This window comes from Canis lupus, chromosome 19, assembly GCF_048164855.1.
Source record: "Canis lupus baileyi chromosome 19, mCanLup2.hap1, whole genome shotgun sequence".
In the NCBI taxonomy this organism is placed as follows: Eukaryota; Metazoa; Chordata; class Mammalia; order Carnivora; family Canidae; genus Canis; species Canis lupus.
In genome coordinates this window covers 34288031-34308497 of record NC_132856.1, presented here as the reverse complement: position 1 = coordinate 34308497, position 20467 = coordinate 34288031, and the positions used below count along the sequence as shown (strand labels likewise).

Genomic DNA, 20467 nt, shown 5'->3' with positions numbered 1-20467 from the left:
ATCTGAGTCATGGGTTCAAGCCCTGTGTTGGGCTCCATGCTGGGCATGGACCCTACTTTAAATTAAATTAAATTAAATTAAATTAAATTAAATTAAATTAAATTAAATTAAATTAAATTAAATTAAATTAAAACATAAATAAAATAAATAAATAAAATAAAATATTTAGATAAGGATAGTGGGTTTTAGATTTTAGCATCCCCTGGGATGCTTTCTGAAACTACAGGTTCCTCAGAGGATTTTTGTATATTTGTAGTAGGTTTCTAGGAGACTTGATCATATTGAAAAAGTATGGAAATAAAATAGGCTAGGATAATGATTAAGAGCACGGATCCTGGAGCCTGACTACTTATGAATCCTGGCTGTCACTTTCTAGCTGTATGATTTTGGGCAGGTTACTTGTTCTCTGTGGGCATTCATTCCCTCTCTAATTGGGTCCATTGCTCTCTCTGTTACAAGGATCAAACAAGTAAATATCTTCGAAGGGCTTAAACAATTTGGCAATAGTGTTAACCACATACATGTTAGATGTTGTCATACTCCTTAACTTTAGTAATGTCACTTCTAGAGATTTAATCTAAGAATATTATCAGAGATTTTGCATAAAGATGTAAGTATAACAGTTTCATCACAGGATTAATTGTAAAAATTTACCATGTTTGGTTTAAATTAATGAAATTTATGAAATGTCATTTGCTATTTAGTCATATTTTCAAAAAATATTTAATGCCATGAAAAATGATGATGTAAGTGAAAAAGGCAAATACATATACAACTGTATATAAAGTTATGTCTCTAAACTTCTTTGAAAATATGGGGCAGAGAAGCAGTATTGGTCTTACAATGCATATAAAGAAGTATGTTAAAGTGTTGATAGTGGTTATTCTTGGAAGCTAGGAGTAGTGAATTAAATTTTCTTCTGTACTTTATTGTACTCTCCTGCCTTCAACAATAAGTACTTTATATTAGAAAAAAAAAACAAATTAATTAAAAAAAAAACAAATATGGCAAAAATTGATCTTGGGATTGTGAGTTTGAGCCCCACTTTGGGTAGGCAGATTACTTGAAAAAAAAAGTTTTGAGCCTTTAGTGAATTTTCTCTCTTCGTTGGGGGACAGTTTCCTCATCTTCAAAATGAGGAGTTAGGCTAAAATTAAAAAGCCAGTGTGCATAGTGGTTAAGAGTTGGGAGGTGAGAGAGGAGAGTTAGGGACTACAGTTGAAGAGATCATGGTATGGATTCATGTTCTGGTTCTTCTTCCTATTCACTTGATGACTTCTGGCAAGTAATTTAACCTCTTTGTGCCTGAGGTTTCTTGTTTATAAAGTAAGGATAATAATAATACCTCCTGGGGGGTTGTGAGAATTAAATGAGTTGATAATGCATGTAAAGGACTTTAAAAGAGAGTCTGGGGACACCTGGGTGGCTCAGCGGTTAAGCGTCTGCCTTCGGCTCAGGGCCTGATCCTGGGGTTAAGGGATCGAGTCCCGCATCAGGCTCTCTGCCCCCCTCCCCCCATGTCTCTCATGAATGGATAGGTAAAATCTTAAAAAAAAAAAAAAAAAAAAAAAAAAAGAGAGAGAGAGAGAGAGAGAGAGAGAGAGGAGTCTGGCACATAGTAAGGACTCAATAAATGCTAACGATTTTTACTGGTATATAGGATTCTTTCTAATGCAGTCATTATTTCTAATGATATTTTAGTCAAGTGAGTGCTTCTTAAATTTGCCTATCATTTGATAACTTTTTTTTATTTAGATATTTTTGATATTGTGGAGGCTTTTGATTTGTGAAATTGAATATTTTGAAGTCCCTGTTCCCTTACCTCAGCTTTACTTAAATGTCCTGTGTCAGTACAAGCAGCTTCTTTGGGCCCCTAAGTTAATCTCATTGTTGAGGGTATTTTATAGATCTTTTTAGCAGTAAAAATCTCATTTGATTTTATAGTTTTTTTTCTGACTTTTTGTTCTGAAGCTAATGTATGCAACTTAATATATTTGTAACTAAGTTGTATAGGTTGTTATGTTGTACCTGTTTTTCTTCAACTGATGTTTCAATTTTAAACTTAGGAAATGGCTTAAAGCCCAAGGGAATGTTATAACCCAATTGACTAGTCCGTTCTAGGAAAAGTTAATGTTATAACACAAAAGCAGCTGGAAGTTGTTAGACCATGACCTATATATCATGTGACTTGATTGATGCATAGATGTTATTTAATCCCTGAAAAAGGATGTATCCAAATGCTTTAAGAGATAAATCCAAGTATGTGAAAATAATTTTCAGAGTCAGCAGCCATGTTAATTCATTTTGGAACTCCGAACACAGAAATAGATCACTTTCATAATATTATATCATCTTCCTTCACTGACTATATGAGATACTTAATTAAGTCTTCAGTTGAATAGTGACTCAGCTATTCCATTGCTTTGGAAATTTTTGTCTGTGAGCAAGTCACTGTATGGTATCTCAGTTTCTAATGGCAGTCATAATGATGATGATTACATTTTTCCCTACTGGGGATAAGAATGAAAGTTGTATTTTAATACATTTATTCTTAGATCTTTAAAAGCTCTCCCCTTCTCTGCAGGATTCTAGCTGTATAGTAGGCAGCCCACTACAGGGGTCATTATTTCTGTGTCAGAGAACAAATTAGTTGAGTAACATTGCCAGGAAGCAAAAGGCAAGAGTTTGACTTCCACAATTAAGGGATACAATTTGTTACCTAAAACAGATATTAGAGGATATTTACCTCTAATTATAATAACTGTTGTTTATAAAACATACCTAGATAATTCCCATAGCAGAGGAAAAGTGCTGTGTCTTCTGCTTTGATAGACAAAATCAGTTCAAGACAGCTTTGTGACTCATTGACGAAGGGAGGAGAGTTCTTTTTGCCTTAGGGATTAGATTTTATTTTAGGTTGAGTTGTTTGTCTCAGTACAGATATGAGAGAGTTCCTCCCCTACATGTCAAGTATCTTATTCTGTCTTCCCTGAGATTTAACTCAATGCCTGTAAATTACCCAGGTGTGTACTTTTGCAGCTTTTGCTACTTGGGTCATGTTAATTACATAGTGTTTATATTTCTCCTTCTATATTTATCTTCTTGAATGTAAGAATTTGTGAACTTTTCCTTTAGACATTTGAGCTATGTTTTTGTGTTTGTTGGTTTGTTTCAGTTAAAAATCCATTTTTTAATATAGAAGAGACTGATAATGTGTTTTCTTCTATGGAGGGAAATTGGGAAACTGTAGGACATAGGAAAGAAGTTGTACTTCCACTGCACCACTGGACCTTCGAAACCCATTACATTTTCCCCCAAAATTTTAAACTTAATTTTATGGCATGGGATAAACATTCACAAAAGTTTTGTTTTATGGGTTTTATTCCTTTTAAAGTTGAGATGACAAAATTTTAAAAGTTGACCATGAATGTTCCATTGAAGGCATAATAATAAATTTACAGTCTTCCTTTAAATGATCCACTTAAACTTGATTCACTGATTTACCATAAACTTTATAAGGTGTATTGTTGGGGCGCCTGGGTGGCTCAGTTGGTTAAGCATCTGACTTTTGGTTTTGGCACAGGTCATGATCTCTTTTTTTTTTTTTTTTTTTAAAGATTTTATTTATTTATTCCTGAGAGACAGAGAGAGAGAGAGAGGCAGAGACATAGACAGAGGAGAAGCAGGCTCCATGCAGGAAGCCTGACGTGGGACTCGATCCCGGGACTCCAGGATCACACCCTGGGCCGAAGGCAGGCATCAAACCGCTGAGCCACCCAGGGATCCCCAGGTCATGATCTCAAGGTTGTGAGATCCAGCCCTGAGCCCGGTTCCACACTCTGTGTAGAGTCTGTTTGAGATTTTCTCTTTCCCTCTCTCTTTGCCCCTTCTGCCACTTGTGTGCACACACGCATGCTCACTCTCTCTCTCTCTCAAATAAATAAATACACCTTTAAAAGGTGAATTGTTTCTGTAGATATGATGGCTTAATTCTTCCAATATTGGTTCAAAATCAGTGCTACAAACTGGACTGTATTCTTAATTTCTTTGCTAATAACCTCAGTTTTATTTAATTCCTCAACACTGAGAGTATTGGTGTCTACTATTTTATCTTTGAGAAGTGCTCTCTTCTTGAATTTCTTCTTGTGTATGATAACTGACTCCAGGATCACTCAGACTATGTCCTTGATATTGATGAGTCTGCAGCTCCATCAGCATGGCCCTCTTTACAGATCTATAATAGGCAGCTGCAATCTTTGTTGCTTCCTGGACACATAGAACATACATTCCATCTGCTCTTAGCCCAGGAATAAAATTGTCTCTCTTGTAGTAATCAGTGCTGGCTGCTGCTCTCTCAGCAGATGCTCCCATTTCATAGCAGTTATTCTCACAGATGAAAATAAATGGTGATTTCCACAAAACTGCCATATTGTAATTTTCAAATATAAAGTTGGGCAGAACTCCTCTTTTCCGTTGTATTTATAGGCCAAACCAATACCAGCACCCAGGGGAACTAGAGCTCTGACAATGCCATTGCCCCAGTACAGTTTTTGGTGTACATATGCATTGATCCTTCCTTTTCTTTAGTATAACCTTCTCTTTGTCTTGTAAACTCTGCAAATTTCTGGGACAGAAGGTCCACAAGTAAAGCTAAAGCAGTGAGCCCAGTAGGCCTAGATGAGATAGATGATCCATATTTATCCAATCTCAAGTTCCCCAATACCTTCCTGACATTTCACAAGTGACAAAAAAACAGGAATAATGTTGTTAATGCTCTTGGCAAACAGTGCGTATTATTTTGTACTATTTGAGTCCCTCTTCCCTGCTGAGCACTGTTGTGATACGAGGGCCCTCTTATAACTTATGAAGGTCATATTTCTTGATTTCAAATGTAGCATCATTTATAAAGTTACAGGATATGCCAATAGCAAGCACTCTGCTAGCTGTGACAGGCAGGAAATGGTGAGTATTGTCCCCTTAGAGTGCATCTTAGAGCATCTTCTTGAGTTCAGGCCATGATGGTAGCTGCAGTGGTGGTGATGATGTCCTTCTCTACACTGGGCCATAGGCCCACAAATATTTTTTTAAGGGTGTATAATATTCATGAATGGGTTGTAATTTTTTAAATCATTCTTCTGTTGAATAGTTACATAGTTTCTGTTTTTTTGAAACAAGCAGTCCATTCTTTCTAGAAAAATATACATAGCAAATAAATATTCATTCTTGCCTAGTGATCACAGAAATAAAGGTTTTATATATTGGTTATAGTAGGTTAGCAAAATTCATAGTGCTAGGAAGATTGTGGTAGTGATATTGATTTCTTTATATGTTGACCTAGTTCATGTGCAAAGCAATGTGGCCTGTCCAGATCTTTGGAATAGTAAGATTCTGAGGTAACTTTTATTTTAGCTTCCTTGAATATAATTAAAAGTTTTTAATAGTAAATTACTAAGGGAGGGAATGAATCAAAAGATAAGAAAACAGCTGCAAATTTTCCCCATGTGCTGAAGTAGAGTCTGGTTGTGCTTTCCACTCTGTGTTTGTGACTCATCCAAACTCCTGAGACACTAACCCAATGCAGCTTTTTTTCTTTCTGGCCCAGAGAGCGCATGTTTGCTCTGCTATAGTGTGAATCCTGCTTTTACAGCTTTGGGTAAATCCTGGATCCAGGTGTTCTTTAATCCAGTGATTCACACCTTGGGAGTCTACCCCGTTCCAAGAAAAAATGCTATTAACTTTCCCATTTGGAGTAAATCTGTCTCATTCTTTCTACATTTTGCTGATTTTGCTTTAGGCACTCATATGAAAATATGCTTCCTGTTGATTTTTTTTTTTTTAAGTTCCTTGTGGAGTTCTTCTGTATGGATGGAACCAAACACTTGTGTCACTACCAGTTAGTACATTGCAGTACAGTTATCCAACAATAAGTGCTTTTTTAGTCTGATGAATTGTCTGCCTAAAAGTGATAAAATCAAGAAATGGAAATTGATCCTTGTTCTATTTATTTTCCTCCTGTGTCTTTTATCTTTTATCTTTTATCTTCCAACATCAAAAATTCTATTTCTGATAAGTTTTTATTGCACTGATAATATATTTCCCTAATTACTAACATTATAGGTTTCTACATCATCTGTACTTATAAATACTTTTCCTTGATGTATAAGGCTGTAAGATTTTTATATTGTTAGTTGAGCTTATGTGAAGTCATAGGTAATATGTAATAATCAAGAAGTTAGGAATGATAAAAAGCAAAATTCTTATTTTATTATGCTTGTCAGTGATTTTGGTTTATTAAGAAATATATTGCCAGTTTTCTGTATATAGAGCAACAAATATTTTTCTACTAAAACTGGAAATGATCTCTTCCTGTAAGGTAGTGATATAACTGTGTTTAGTCTCTTTAGGTGTTTCCACTCAAATTGGCTTGACTACTTAAGGATCTCAGGAAGAGAGGGCCCTTTAGATTCTATAATTTTTGAAAAATTAATGGAACAGAATCGGAAAGTTCAGATTGTTACTTTATTTGACTTTTCTTGATCTCTGATTTCTGCCAGCTTATTCGGGTCACTTACAGCATCTCTTTTTACGCTGGGAGATGTATTAATTAGCACTTGGCTATTTTTCTGGCCTGTTGAATGTTTCTTTCCCTGATTTTTCTTATGCTTTTCCGACCTGATATTCCTTCAAGCATTTTCTTCACTAATTTATCCTTAAATGCTAGTATTCCTAAAAGTTCAGTCATTGTTTTCTGTGTAATTATTACTTTTGGATCATCTCACAATAATTTTAATAACCATTCAAATGCTGATGTCTTTCAGATGTCTTGAGCCCAAAGGTCCAAGTTTTCTATCCTCTGCCTGCTTACATTTACTCACTTGGATGTTGAATAGAGATTCCAAAAGCAATATTCCCCAAACTGAAATGAATCATTCGCACCCCCCACCAGTATTTCGAAATATAGATAATGGCATTAAAAAAAAAAAAAAAAAAAAAAAAAGATAATGGCATTATCATCTGCCCAGTAACCCATTGCCTTCAACACTGAGTGCATAGATCCATCACTAAACCCCTTTCACTACTAATACTGCCCTAGTTTAGAACCTTGTTATTTATTTTTTAGTAGCCTCATAACTAGTCTCCCTCCCTTCAGTCTAGTACCCCTCAAGCCATTCCCTCCCCATGTGCAGTGTCAGTTTGATCTCAGTACTTTTTTGCCTTAACCCTGTAGTGGCAAGTCCCTGTACAATAAAGATTGTCCTGCTAGATGTCTTAAAAGGCTTGGCGACTGCTTACCTCTCAAGCTGCAGTTCTGTACTTCACATGCCAGACCCCTCCTCAGTTTCCCCTTACCCCCACCTCATATTATTTCTTACCTCTCTTTGCTCATTCTGTTTCAGTCCCCTCTCTACTCATCTTGACTCACTCCTACTGAGCCTTCATGACTCAGCATGGACAGCTCCTTTAGGAAACCACTTCTGAATCCTCAGAGTGCCCTTCTAAGTGCCCTTCCTTTCTACTGGGTTATTTTTGTAGTATATGAAATTGTGATTTTTCTCGTATTTAAAGAAAAAATTATCTTGGTCTTCACTTTCCCTTCTAGCTACTGTTCATTTTTTTTTAATAAAAATTTTTCTTGAGGTATAATTGATATACAACATACTAGTTTCAGGTATACAATAAAATGAGTCAGTATTTGTATATATTGGGAAATGATCACCACAATAAATCTAGTTAACATCCACTATACAGAGTTACAGAATTTTTTTCATGTGATGAGAAGTTTTAACTTTTAAGATCTACTCTTATAGCAACTTTAACAAGTGCAATTCAGTATTATTAACCAGTCACGGGAGCTATATATTTATTACATCCCTGTGGCAATTTATTTACTTTATAACCAACATTTTGTATCTTTTGCCATGCTTTACCCATTTCTCCTAACCCCCAACCCCTACTTCTAGCACCACCAGTCTGTTCTCTGTAGCTATGAACTTTTTTGTTTGTTTTTAGATCCCACATGTATGTGAGATCATATGGTATTGGCTTTCTCTCATTTATTTCACTCAGCGTAATGCCCTCAAGGGCAATCTATGTTGTTATCAATGGCAAGATTTCATTCTTCTAACAGCTGAATAAGGGTGTGTGTGTGTGTGTGTGTGTGTGTGTGTGTGTATAAACATAGGCCTATATATAATCACATTTCCTTCATCCCTTCATCCATCAATGGACACTTAGGTTGTCTCCATATCTTGGCTATTATAAATAATGCTGCAATGAATATGGGAGTACATATATCTTTTTGAGTTAGTGTTTTTGTTTTCCTCAGGTAAGTACTCAAAAGTGGAATTCTTAGATCATGTGGTCTATTTTTAGTTTTTTTGAGGAACCTCCATACCATTTTCCATAGTGGCTGCACCAGTTTACATTCCCACCAACAGTGTACGGGGATCTGTTTTCTTTACATCTCTACATCCTTTCCAATTCTTTATTTCTTGTCTTTTTGATAATAGCCATTCCAACAGGTGTGAGGTGATACCTCACTGTGGTTTTGATTTATATTTCCCTGATGATTAGTGATGTTGAGCATCTTCTCATGTACCTGTTAGACATCTGTATGTCATCTTTGGGAAAATGTCTATTGATACCCATTTTTAGTTTGTTTCTTTTTCTTTTCTTGTGTTGGATCAGTTTTTTATATATTTTGGATATTTACCCCTTATTAGATAAATGATTTGCAAATATTTTCTCTCATTCAGTAGGTTGCCTTTTTCATTGATGGTTTTCTTGGCTATGACTGCTCATTTCTTTGCTTCCATATAGAGCAAAACTCTTTTTTTTTTTTAAGTTTTCATTCATTTGAGAGAGAAAGAATAAAGAGAGCACATGAGCAGAGGGGAGAGGCAAGGGCAGAGGGAGAGGGAGAAGACTCCCCACCAATGAGGGAGCCTGATGTGGGGCTTAATCTCAGGACCCAGAGATTATGATCTGAACTGAAGGCAACCAGCTGAAGGTTAACCATTTGAGACACCCAGGTGCCCCTAGAGCAAAACTTCTTAAAAGATTTGTCTATATGTATGGTTTTTTATTCCTCTTATTCATTTTCTCTTGAATCATTCTGGTCTGTTGTTTTTGTTTTTGTTTTTTGTTTTTTAAGAGTGGGAAAGAGAAGCAGAGAGAGGTGGTGGGAGGGGCTCGAGAGAAGGGGAGAAAGAATCTTCAGGCTCCACACCCAGCACAGAGCCCAGTGTGGGGCTCGATCTCACAACCTTGAGATCATGACCTAAGCCAAAATCAAGAGTCAAATGCCTAACCTACTGAGCCACCAAGGTGCCCCTTTCTGGTCAAGCTTTCATTCACTTTCATTCAAGAACTATTCATATAGTTCTTGTCAAGGTCATCAGTGGCTTTCAGGTTGCTTTTCCAGTGGTCAGTTTTTGTTTATTATCTTACTTGAGTTTTCAGCATTATTTGATGTAGTTAATTTCTCCCACATTCTTGGAAAACATCATTCTCATAGCTTTTGGGACACAGCACTTTCCCTTGGTTCTTCTCATACTTTACTGTCCATCTCTTAAATTTCTTTTGCTTGGTCTTTTTCTCCCTGACTTTAAGTTTTGGACTGCTTAAAAGCTCTATTCTTGGTCTTGTCTGTCTTCTTGCTGTTTTGGTGATTTCATCCTGTCTCTTTAAACTCTTTGAGTTTGCTGATGACAGCCAAATTTTTATCTCAAGCCCAGACTTCTTTCCTGAACTGTAAGCTCATATCCAACTGCTTTTTTACATTTCCACCTGATGTCTAATAGATACCTCAAATTTAGTATGTCCAAAGCCAAACTCCTAGCCCCTTCTTCAATCTCAATTTAAAAAAAAACAACAAACAAAAAAACAGGGAAACAAACAGAAGAAACAAAATCTCCCACCTTCAGCCCTTCTAGCTCACATAGAGGCAGCTACTTGCTTCTAAATTGCTTGGGTTAAAAACTTTGGTATTGCTCTTGACCCCTTCCTTTCAGATTGTACACTCAATCTGTCAGGAAATCTTGTACTATACAAATTACATTTCCTGTATGTGCTGTGTTGTGTAAAAGGTTAATTTGCTTTTTCAGTTTTATAACACTTTTATATTAAGGGCAGAAATCCCGAAGACCAAAGTTTTACCAAGTCTCTTAGTTTGAATTACCTCAGATAAAGAATTCTGGTGGTGGGATGCCTGGGTGGCTCAGCAGTTGAGCATTTGCCTTTGGCTCAGGGCATGATTCCGGGGTCCTGGGATCAAGTCCCGAGATCGAGTCCCACATTGGGCTCCCTGCATGGAGCCTGCCTCTCCCTCTGCCTATGTCTCTGCCTCTCTCTCTCTCTCTCTCTCTGTGTCTCTCATGAATAGATAAATAAAAATATGAAAAAAAAGAAAGAATTCTGGTGGGCTGCTGAAACTATTCCATTCAGAATTGAATCCTGTAATCCGAAGGAACAAAAAGGAAATGAGCTGCAAAAAACTCTTCAGTTCAAAAGTCAGTGATTTTACCTCTGAAGTCTGTTTTTCATGTGTGGAAGATGACTAGTTTACTAATCCTTTTGAATTTATTGAACTTCTTTCCTCTTTAATCTCCCTTGATTGTTTACCTCTTTTCTTTCTAGCAGATTCTGTTTTTGTGTGTTTTTCTCTCGTGTAGTTAAGTGTGTATCCCTATTTTTTTTTCTTCCTTTCATCTTCCTTTCACTCTCTTCCACTAAATGACTATAGTGGAATTGAAAATTTACTAGGCTTATTTATTTATTTTAAAAAGATTTTATTTGTTTGTTTGACAGAGAGAAAGAGAACACAAACAGGAGGAGTGGGAGAGGAAGAAGCAAGAGCAGGGGAGACTGATTCCCTGCTCAGCGGGGAACCTGATGCTATGCTTCATCCCAGGACTCTGGGATCATGTCCTGAGCAGACACTTAACCCACTGAGCCACCAGGCACCCCTGCTAGGCTTATTTAATAAAATTTTATATCTTTCTTAATGTTAAAATATATTTAGGATTTCTTTTTGTGGATATAAGGACTATGAACATTTTATATGTATTCTTTTAGATCTTTGTTTTCTAATGGTGCATTAGCATTTGAATCTACCTATATAGTATATATCATTCTTATTGTAAACATATGTATCATTTTTGTAAAAAGGGATCACTGTATATGATATATTTTAAGTACCAATATCTATCATTATTTTTTGATGATTGTGATATCATGATTGTGATGTCTGATATTTCATCAGATCAGCATAATGTAGTTTGGTTTAGACATTAGCTGTTTCCAGTTTTTAACTTCTCTTCACCTTGCATAGTGAACATGCTTATGCATTTGCCATTGTACGTGTGTGTGAATTTTTCAGTGTTTTTATAGATTAGATTTTTTTTTAAGATTTTATTTATTTATTTGTGAGAGACACACAGAGAGGGGCAGAGACACAGGCAGAGGGAGAAGCAGGCTTCATGCAGGGAGCCCAATGGTGGGACTTGATCCCGGAACTCTGGGGTCACACCCTGAGCTGAAGGCAGACGCCCAACTGCTGAGCCACCCAGGCATCCCATAGGTTAAGTTTCTGAATGTAGAGTTTCTCAAAGAACATAAGCATTAAAAGTCTTCATAGGTATTGCTGAATCATTTTCCAAAGAGATAGTAACAGTTTATATTCTCATGCCCAGTATATGAGACTGCTATTTCTCCACATTCTTGCCAGAGCCAAGTATAACACTAGTTTTAATTTTTGCCACACTGATACTGAGCACTCTGTTAATTGCCCATCTCTCTGGGCTTCTAGGTCTTTTGAGAGTTTTGGAGTTAGATGCTTATTTACCCCTTCCCATACATGTGTCTCTTTTTATTTTTTTATTTAATTTTTATTTTTATTTATTTATTTTTTACATTTAATTTTTAAAAGAGATTTTTATTTACTTGAGAGGGAGAAAGCAAGGTCAGGGGTGGGGAAGGGAGGAAACAGGGAGGGGGCAGCTGGAGAGGGAGAATTCTAAGCAGGCTCCCTGGTGAGTGCAGAGTCTGATGTGGGGCTCAATCCCACGGCCCTGAGATCTTGACCAGATCGTGACCTGAGCCAAAATCAAGTCAGATGCTCAACTGACTAAGCCACCCAGATGTCCCCACCTCTTTTATTTTATTTTATTTATTTATTTATTTTTTTCCCCACCTCTTTTAAACAGAAAATTCAAATAGTACAGGAGGGTGTAATGGGAAGATCTCTGTCTCTGCTCTGATAGTTTAAAGGTTGGCCAAGTAGATTTTGAGTTTTGAATTCAGTGAGTTACAGCCTTCTGTTTGCATTATTCTATAACTTGACTGGGTTTCCAGCCCTGTCACTCAGGGCCAGGAATATAGTAGAGCTTGTATTTAGAAATGGAATTATGATATCTGCTAAATATCTTGTGGCTTAATTTATTCATAAGTTGGTTCACAATGTTAATTGAACTCTAGATTGCTAATCTATGTAACATTTTCTAAGTGTATTTATGTATTACCTGAGAGTAGTGATTTCCTTTTGATTTAACTTTCATTAGGGAATTCTCTGATCCACATTGTCATACGTGTTTTGTATTTTTCATAGAATGTTTTTAGTTTGTGCTGTGAAACAAAGGTTTAACTGCTTTCCTTCTGTGTACAGGTTGTGGTTATTTATGGTAATATTCACGTGTAATGGGGCAATGACATTCTATTTTTAACACCTGTATGTGTTAGAGTTCAGCTGTTACTGATCTATTTATATCTCTATCAGCTGTTTACTGTTTAATTAATTGGCAAAGGACTTTATCTTTAAGAACTTTAACCAATAAAGACTTGCATCAGTTCCTTTGAAGGAATTAAAAATGACTACATATTTATGCATTTCTTGTGGATTTAATAGTAATAGCTGCCATTTGTTTATTTGTTATAGCTTAAATATGATTTAATGTGGTATATTAATCTATAATTATCAGAGCTGATCTGGCTGGTTGATAATGTTATATGTATGTGTGTGTCTGTATATATGTTTTTTTGTTTTTTTTTGCTGCCATTTGTTTAGTGTGTACAAATACTGTGCTTAGTGTTTTACATGCTTGGCATAATTTAACCCTTACAGCAAACACTGAGCTAGATACTGATATTATCCTCAGTTTATAAAAAGGGGTTTTTTATAATTACCTTTTTATAACTAAAGGATGGCTCACAAAGGTTAAGTAACACTAAGTAATACTCAAGATCATACAGTATGTTAAAAGGTGATAATGGTGGAATTCAAATCTTTATGTTCTGTTTTATGTAACATATTATTCCTTGGATGTAATACAGTTTGGCCTATCCTATGTTAAATCAAAACTTTTTAGCTTCCATTGTAGCATATGAGTTATTTAGTGTATTTGTTCTACATTTAAGAAAATCATTTATAACTTGTGCCTATGGGACCTTTATGACAGGCAGTGAATGTTATAGATTAGAGAAGATAGGATAATAGTGCTATTCCAAATGTGATTTGGACATCAAGGTGAGAGTTAGTTGCTTAACTTAGAATAAAACCTTGAGTCTCTGATTTCTGTGTTTATTTAGTGAGAAATGTTATCTGAGAGAAATCTTATTTTAAGTGTTTAAACTGGGCTTCGGCAAGAAAAGGAGGCTTTTAACATGTGAAGAGTGTGGGTGGATGGAAGCAAGGGCTCTTCGGGTCCAAGAACAGCATAAGCAAACACACAGAGGCTTGGGGCTTGTATGGCAAATTGCTAGTAGTTAAGCAAGGCTAAAATGGATATATATATATTTTTTTCTTACTAAGTGGGCTGCTTGAACTCACTACTCTTAGATCAAAAATTTTGCATGCTCTACCAATTGAGCTAGCCAGGCGCTCCTGGAATGCATGATACCTTTTAGGAAGAGTGGAAGATCAGACTAGATAGGGTGATTGATTGGTGTCATTTTGAAAGTTGTCACAGCTCTTGGATTTGATTTTGAAGACAATAGAGGATCAACAGCTCTTTTAGAAAGGGAAACAAAGTGATCAGGTTGTGTTTTAGGAAATAATTCTAGCATCAGTGTGAAGGATGTGGACCCATCTTGGCAATAGTTATGCGCCTAGATTAGAAAGATGGTAATGAGGGACGCCTGGCTGGCTCAGCAGTTGAGCATCTGTATCTGTCTTTGGCTCAGGGCGTGATCTCATGGTCCCAGGATTGAGTCCCACATCGGGCTCCCTGTGTGGAGCCTGCTTCTCCCTCTGCCTGTGTCTCTGCCTTTCTCTCTCTCTCTCTCTCTCTCTCATGAATAAATAAATAAAATCTTAGAAAAAAAAAAAAAGATGGTAATGAGAAGGGAAAGGCAGATTGTTCTGAATCACAATTTGTAGGAATTGGTGACATACTAGATGTCTTATGGGGTTATTGGTATTGTTTATTAGCAGTAATAGTATTTGTTATTGCTACTGTTTTGTATTTGCTCTAAGTGGCTTCTCATAGTCACATTTATTCTATTACTGGTAGGCTGATGGTTGAATTCTTGTCCAGAGGTGCTCAGGAATTGATGGGTAAATGATGGAATGAGTTTGGGTTGTAAATATTACACTCATGAAATATTTATTTATTTATTTATTTATTTATTTATTTTTTATGAAATATTTATTTAAAATACAATTTGGTATTAGGGTACCTGGATGGCAGTCATTTGAGCTTTCGAGTCTTGGTTTTGGCTCAGGTCTTGATCTCACAGTCATGAGATTGAGTCCTGCATTGAGCCCCACATTAAGCCCTGTGTTGGCTTCTGTGCTTAGTTCAGTCTCAGAGATTCTCTCCTCCTCTCTCTGCTCCCCCAGCTTGCTTGCGTTCTCTCTCTCTAAAACAAATAAATGTTTAAAAAATACTATTTGGTATTTGTTCAGCAGGCATTTGTTAATGTCTAGGACTATCACTGAGAAAAAGGGATATCACTCATCCTCATCTTCACAGAATTTGCCATGGTGATGAGGAGTCTAATACGACTTGTTTGCTGTTCTTTCTGTATAATCCTTGCATATGATTTAACTCCTGATCCTATCTGATCATGTGCAGTACTGCTTATATCACAGTGTTCTGAAGTTTATTTTTATCTTTTTAAAAGGTTTTATTTATTCATGAGAGACTCAGAGAGAGAGGCAGAGACACAGGCAGAGGGAGAAGCAGGCTCTCTGTGGGGAGCTCTGTGAAAACTTGATCCCAGGACCCTGGGATCATGACCTGAGCCAAAGGCAGATGCTCAACCACTGAACCACCCGGGTGCCCTGTTCTGAAGTTTAGATGAGGTAATGTATGTAAAGTACCTAAGTATAGTCCCTGGCATAAGCAAATGGTTGTTCTCTTTAGTTACCCATGGACACAAAAGCTAGGAAACACAGTTTATTAGGATTGTTAAGTAGATGGCAATAGATAGCAAATGCATTTTTTGAAAGAAATTTTAAAAGTTTACCTTTCATGATGATTTGGTATAAACCCTAGTTATTGTTTTATTTTCTCTGTTGTGAATATAGATAGGTCACTTGGCTTGTGTGTCAGCCTTGATTTGCTGATGTATAAAATGATCAAAAGCACTCTTACATCACAGGATGGTTGGGAGAAATATTAGAGATACTGGGTTTGAAATTGCCAGACAAACGTAAGTACTTAGCCGAATGGTTGAGGTCAAAGAGTTTAAAATGTATATCTTCCCCAGTTACTAGCTTGGGAGATCCTTTGGCGAGTTACTTAACCTCTTTTAGTCCTAATTTGTATGTTGTATAGCAATTAATGAAGCATATATCTTTATAAGATTGTTGTAAAGATTAAGCGAAAGAATGCATGGGAAGTAGTTTATGCAAGCACATGGTAAGCACTCAAAAACTTGTGGTTATTATATATTATGTGGTATCCTTTTGACACTGTTAAACAGTGAACTCTTTGGCTTTGTAGTTGAAATTTCTCTATAGCTGAATTCTGAATGGTAAGCATGTTACCTTCTGTGGTGTTGAAAGAAATTAACGATCCTTTTCAAAGTAAACTTCACTTTGGCCCTAAAAGTTTCCTAAGTAAACTTCACTTTGGCCCTAAAAGTTTCCTAGGGAAATAATTTTAGGCCTTGTGTTTAAGTCATAAATGGAGGTGGAATTTAAATGTGATACTAAATTTCAGTTCAAAAAAAAAAAAAAAAAGAATAATTCTTAACTGGGGCATTACCTACCCATCCTCAGGAGCATTATGTCGTGAAGGATATTGGGAGTAGACTGAGTTTGAACATCTGAGTCATGTGACAGCAGACAAATAAGCGCCTCTGCATTATACTCAACCCTGTAAGGGGTTTCTTCAGCCTCCATATTGTTTCCCATCTTAGTCAAAATGATTGTTCCATAAGTTGCATTGTTATTATTTTTATTTATTCATTTAATCCTCAGTTAGTGACTTTGTTTCATTTTCTCTTTCAAAGTAGGATTATTATAATTTTTAAAGAACTCAGCTCTGAATGTGTGAATTATCAAAACCTTGAAGAGATAAATCTCCAGAAGAATTAATTATGACTAAAAATGAAGAGACATGATTAAAGACCGTGGTACTCTAAACATTATAATTATAAGCTGGGCATCTGCTCAGTTGAAAGAGCATGTGACTCTTGATCTTGGTGTTGTTTTTTGAACCCCATGTAGGGTGTAGAGATTACTTAAAAATAAAATCCTAAAAAAAATTTATATGCCAGCCTGAGTGGTTGGGCCTAAAGGATGGAAAAGACCATCATGGCTATTTTCATTACCTTATTAAGCATTTAAAAAAGCTATGAATGTTCTTTTTGGGGGTAGATGTGCTATTTTATCTCTTAACATTTCCATTGAATTTGTTTGCCAAATAAAGTGTTTTATGTGTGGGCAGTTTTTTTTTTTTTTTCTAAGTAAGATCTACATTCCTATATTTTGCCAATTTTGCCAGTCTTTAATGGAAACTTTTTTTTTAGTTTCTTACTCTTCCCCACCTCTTAGTACTATATAAGTTAATGTCAACTGTCCTTAGACTGAGCCTATTGTGTGCATTATTAAATAATATAAAGCTACATCCTTTAAACCGAGTGACCTTGTTCAGTGTTTTCCACAAATGTGATCCCAATGATTTATTTTGTGGCAAATGAGGCTGTTATTCTATGACCCTTTTTCTTTCTCTTTCTTTTTGGTGAGCTGGCTCCATAAGAAGAAATTACTGTACAATGAATGTGCCTGGAATGTCACTTGGAGATGAAAAAAAAAATCATGTCAAATTCATAACATTTATAAGACCTTTGGGTGGACAAGCTATTCTTGTTTCACATGTGAGATTTCATTTTGGTGGAGAACATTTTACCACTTTTCTGTGTATTTTCCTATAGCATATGATAAAACTATATTTCCACCTTTGGTGGCACAACTTAAAAATTTCAGCCTCTGAAACATGTGGTTCTTAGCTAGTCAGGAAGCCAAGAAGGTTATACAAATAAGAATATATATAAAATACATAAACAAATTCATATATAATATGCATGATGTATTCTAAGAAATAACTAAATCGTTGGTGGCAAAAAATATGTAAGTCATGGATCTCCCTATTTCTAGTTACTCCCACTGCAAATCATCCTACACACAGCTGCTAGATTATCAGAGCTGTTAGAATAATCTCCCTAAAACAATATTTGCATCAAATCATTTAGTAGTGGCTTCTGTCAAGAAATCTCAACTCCTTAATACAGTGTGGAAGGCCTTCTCTTACAACTTCACTTTATCTTGCATTTTTCCACTTCTTCCTTTGTTTGATTTTTGTTACTTCTGGGGCTGAGCATTAACTATATATATAAATGTACTGCAATACCTGTTCCTTCTCCACCTCCCTCTTCTCCTTGCCTTTCATTCAGATCACCGTGCTCACTTGTAAGTGCCTTCTTAGCAACTAACTGTGCCTAACTATTCTTTTCAGCAGCCTCTCAGGATTTTGGTATTTAATTCATGCTCTCTGGACTTATTCTCAGTGTAGAGGTGTTCTGCAATTTGATTTTATTGATGCGCAATCTCTCCAGGACAGGTGCCATGTAAATGATTTGCCTTAATGGTAGGTAGAATTAGAGATGGAAAAAAAAAAAAAAAGAATTAGAGTTGAAATAGATTCTTACTATTTTGATTGCTTCAGGAAAACTTCATAAACAAGGTGAGATTTCATAAATTTGTACCCAAAGACCAGAGAGTGTTTAAAGTGGAGGAGGAAGATAGTATGGAGGTTTTAAAGGAATAAGAATGTCGAATCTGCAATAGCTAGGAGACCATGGCAAGCTACTTAATATATCTGACCTTAGTTTCTTAATCAATAAAATGGAAATGGGGGATACCTGGGTGGCTCAGAGGTTTAGCGCCTGCCTTTGGCCCAGGGCCCAGGGCATGATCCTGGAGTCCCAGGATCGAGTCCCATGTCAGGCTCCCTGCATGGAGCCCGCTTCTCCCTCTGCCTGTGTCTCTGCCTCTCTCTCTCTATGTCTATCATGAATAAATAAATAAAATCTTTATATAAGATAGATAGATAGATAGATAGATAGATAGATAGATAGATAGATAGATAGATAGATAGAATGGAGATGGTAATATCTATTTGGTAGGATTGTTGTGACAATCAGGAGTACCTGGACATAGCAGGCAGTCAATAAATGGTAGCTATTATCATAGATTAGGGACTTGTTTGACTTGGCTCTAGAAAAGATTTTTAGATTGAAATAGATGGGGGTGACATCATAAAAGATGGCAGAAAAGGAAGCTCCAAAAATCGATTCCTTCACCAAGACAACTATTAAGCTGGCATGAACTCTCCAAAGCAATTATTTTGGAATTCTTCAACCTAGTTAAGCACTTGCAGCATCCAGTGGAGTGCTTAATATTGAAAGAGGCTGGTAAATTTCTGAGAATTTTGGTGCTTTGCACCAAATGGTGACTACCATTTTCTATCCCCCAGCCTTGTGACAAGCAGCTGGTGGTATGGTGGCCCATGATTCCTGATGTGACTTGCTTGTGCTTAAAATATTGTGGTTGTATGTTTTGACTGCTGCTTTTGATTGCTAAGAGACTGACCATTGTTTTAAAACCCACAGGCTAGAGAGGTTTCCTGGCATCTGCCAAGAGAATTTAAAGAGACAGAATAGGGACATGTGGGTGGCTCAGCGGTTTAGCCTCAGCCTTTGGCCCAGGGCGTGATCCCGGGATCAAATCCCACGTTGGGCTCCCTGCATGGAGCCTGCTTCTCCCTCTGCCTGTGTCTCTGCCTCTCTCTCTCTCCCTCTCTCTCTCTGTCTCTCATGAATAAATAAATACAATCTTAAAATAAATAAAGAGACAGAATATCCCTGTCCTCTTTTTCTGATTGCATCCTGGCATTTAGGGAAATCTGTGTCAGGACTCTGGCTGAACAGAATGGAGACTTCCATGACAGCACAAAACAAGGAATATAGTCTTTGCAAAAAAAAAAAAAAAAAAAAAAAATTGGAAAAGTCACTAAACAAATAACTGTATCCTTCAAATAATAATAGCAATCTCTAGAAAGAGAAGAGAACCTAATTTCTAGAATTACCACATTACAATATTTGGGATGTCTGATTTTCAACAAAAATTACAAAACATTCAAAGAAACAGAAATTAAAAAAAAAAAAAAAAGAAAGAAACAGAAATTATGGCCCATTCACAGGAGAAAAAATATCCCAGCTCAGACAGTGGACTTATTAGACGAAGACTTTGACTATTTTAAATATGCTCAAAATGCTGAAGGAAGACATGAACAAAGAACTAAAGAAAATCAGGGAAATAATTTGTAAACAAGTGGTGAATATCAATAGAGAGAAATAGAAAGTACAATGGCTGGAATAAAAATCAGTGAAAGGTTTGGTGGCATATTTGAGCAGGCAAAAGAAAGAATCAAGAAACTTGAAGATAGGGCCATTGAAATACCCTGAGAACCAGAAAGAAAAAGATGAAGGAAAATAACAGAACCTAAGGGACATCAGCATCAAGTGTACCAACATGCACATTATGGAAATACCAGAAGTCTAATAGAGGGGGAAAGAATGGAACAGGAAAAAAAAATTTTTTTTAAGATTTTATTTATTTATTCATAGAGACACACAGAGAGAGAGAGGCAGAGACACAGGCAGAGGGAGAAGCAGGCTCTATGCAGCGAGCCTGATGTGGGACTCGATCCCGGGTCTCCAGGATCACACCCCAGGCTGCAGGCGGCGCTAAACCGCTGCGCCACTGGGGCTGCCCCAGAAAAAAAATTTTTAAGAAATAATGGGTGAAAAGAATGTAATGGTTTTAGCTCTTATATTTAAGTCTTTGATCCATTTTGAGTTGTTTTGTATATGGGATAAAGTAACTTTATTTATTTATTTTTGCATGTGGTTATCCAGTTGTCCCGGGTCCATTCATTGAAGGGCTCTTCTTAAACCATTT

At 36.4% G+C, this 20467-nt stretch overlaps 1 protein-coding gene and 1 pseudogene across 48 annotated transcripts in view; one reads left to right on the top strand and one right to left on the bottom strand.

Moving 5' to 3' along the window:
- Positions 1-20467, top strand: part of SLMAP (sarcolemma associated protein) — a 148745-nt gene that overhangs the window by 34571 nt on the left and 93707 nt on the right. The gene's annotated exons all lie outside the window — the stretch shown is intronic.
- LOC140611199 (pyruvate dehydrogenase E1 component subunit alpha, mitochondrial-like) lies at positions 428-16357 on the bottom strand (annotated as a pseudogene).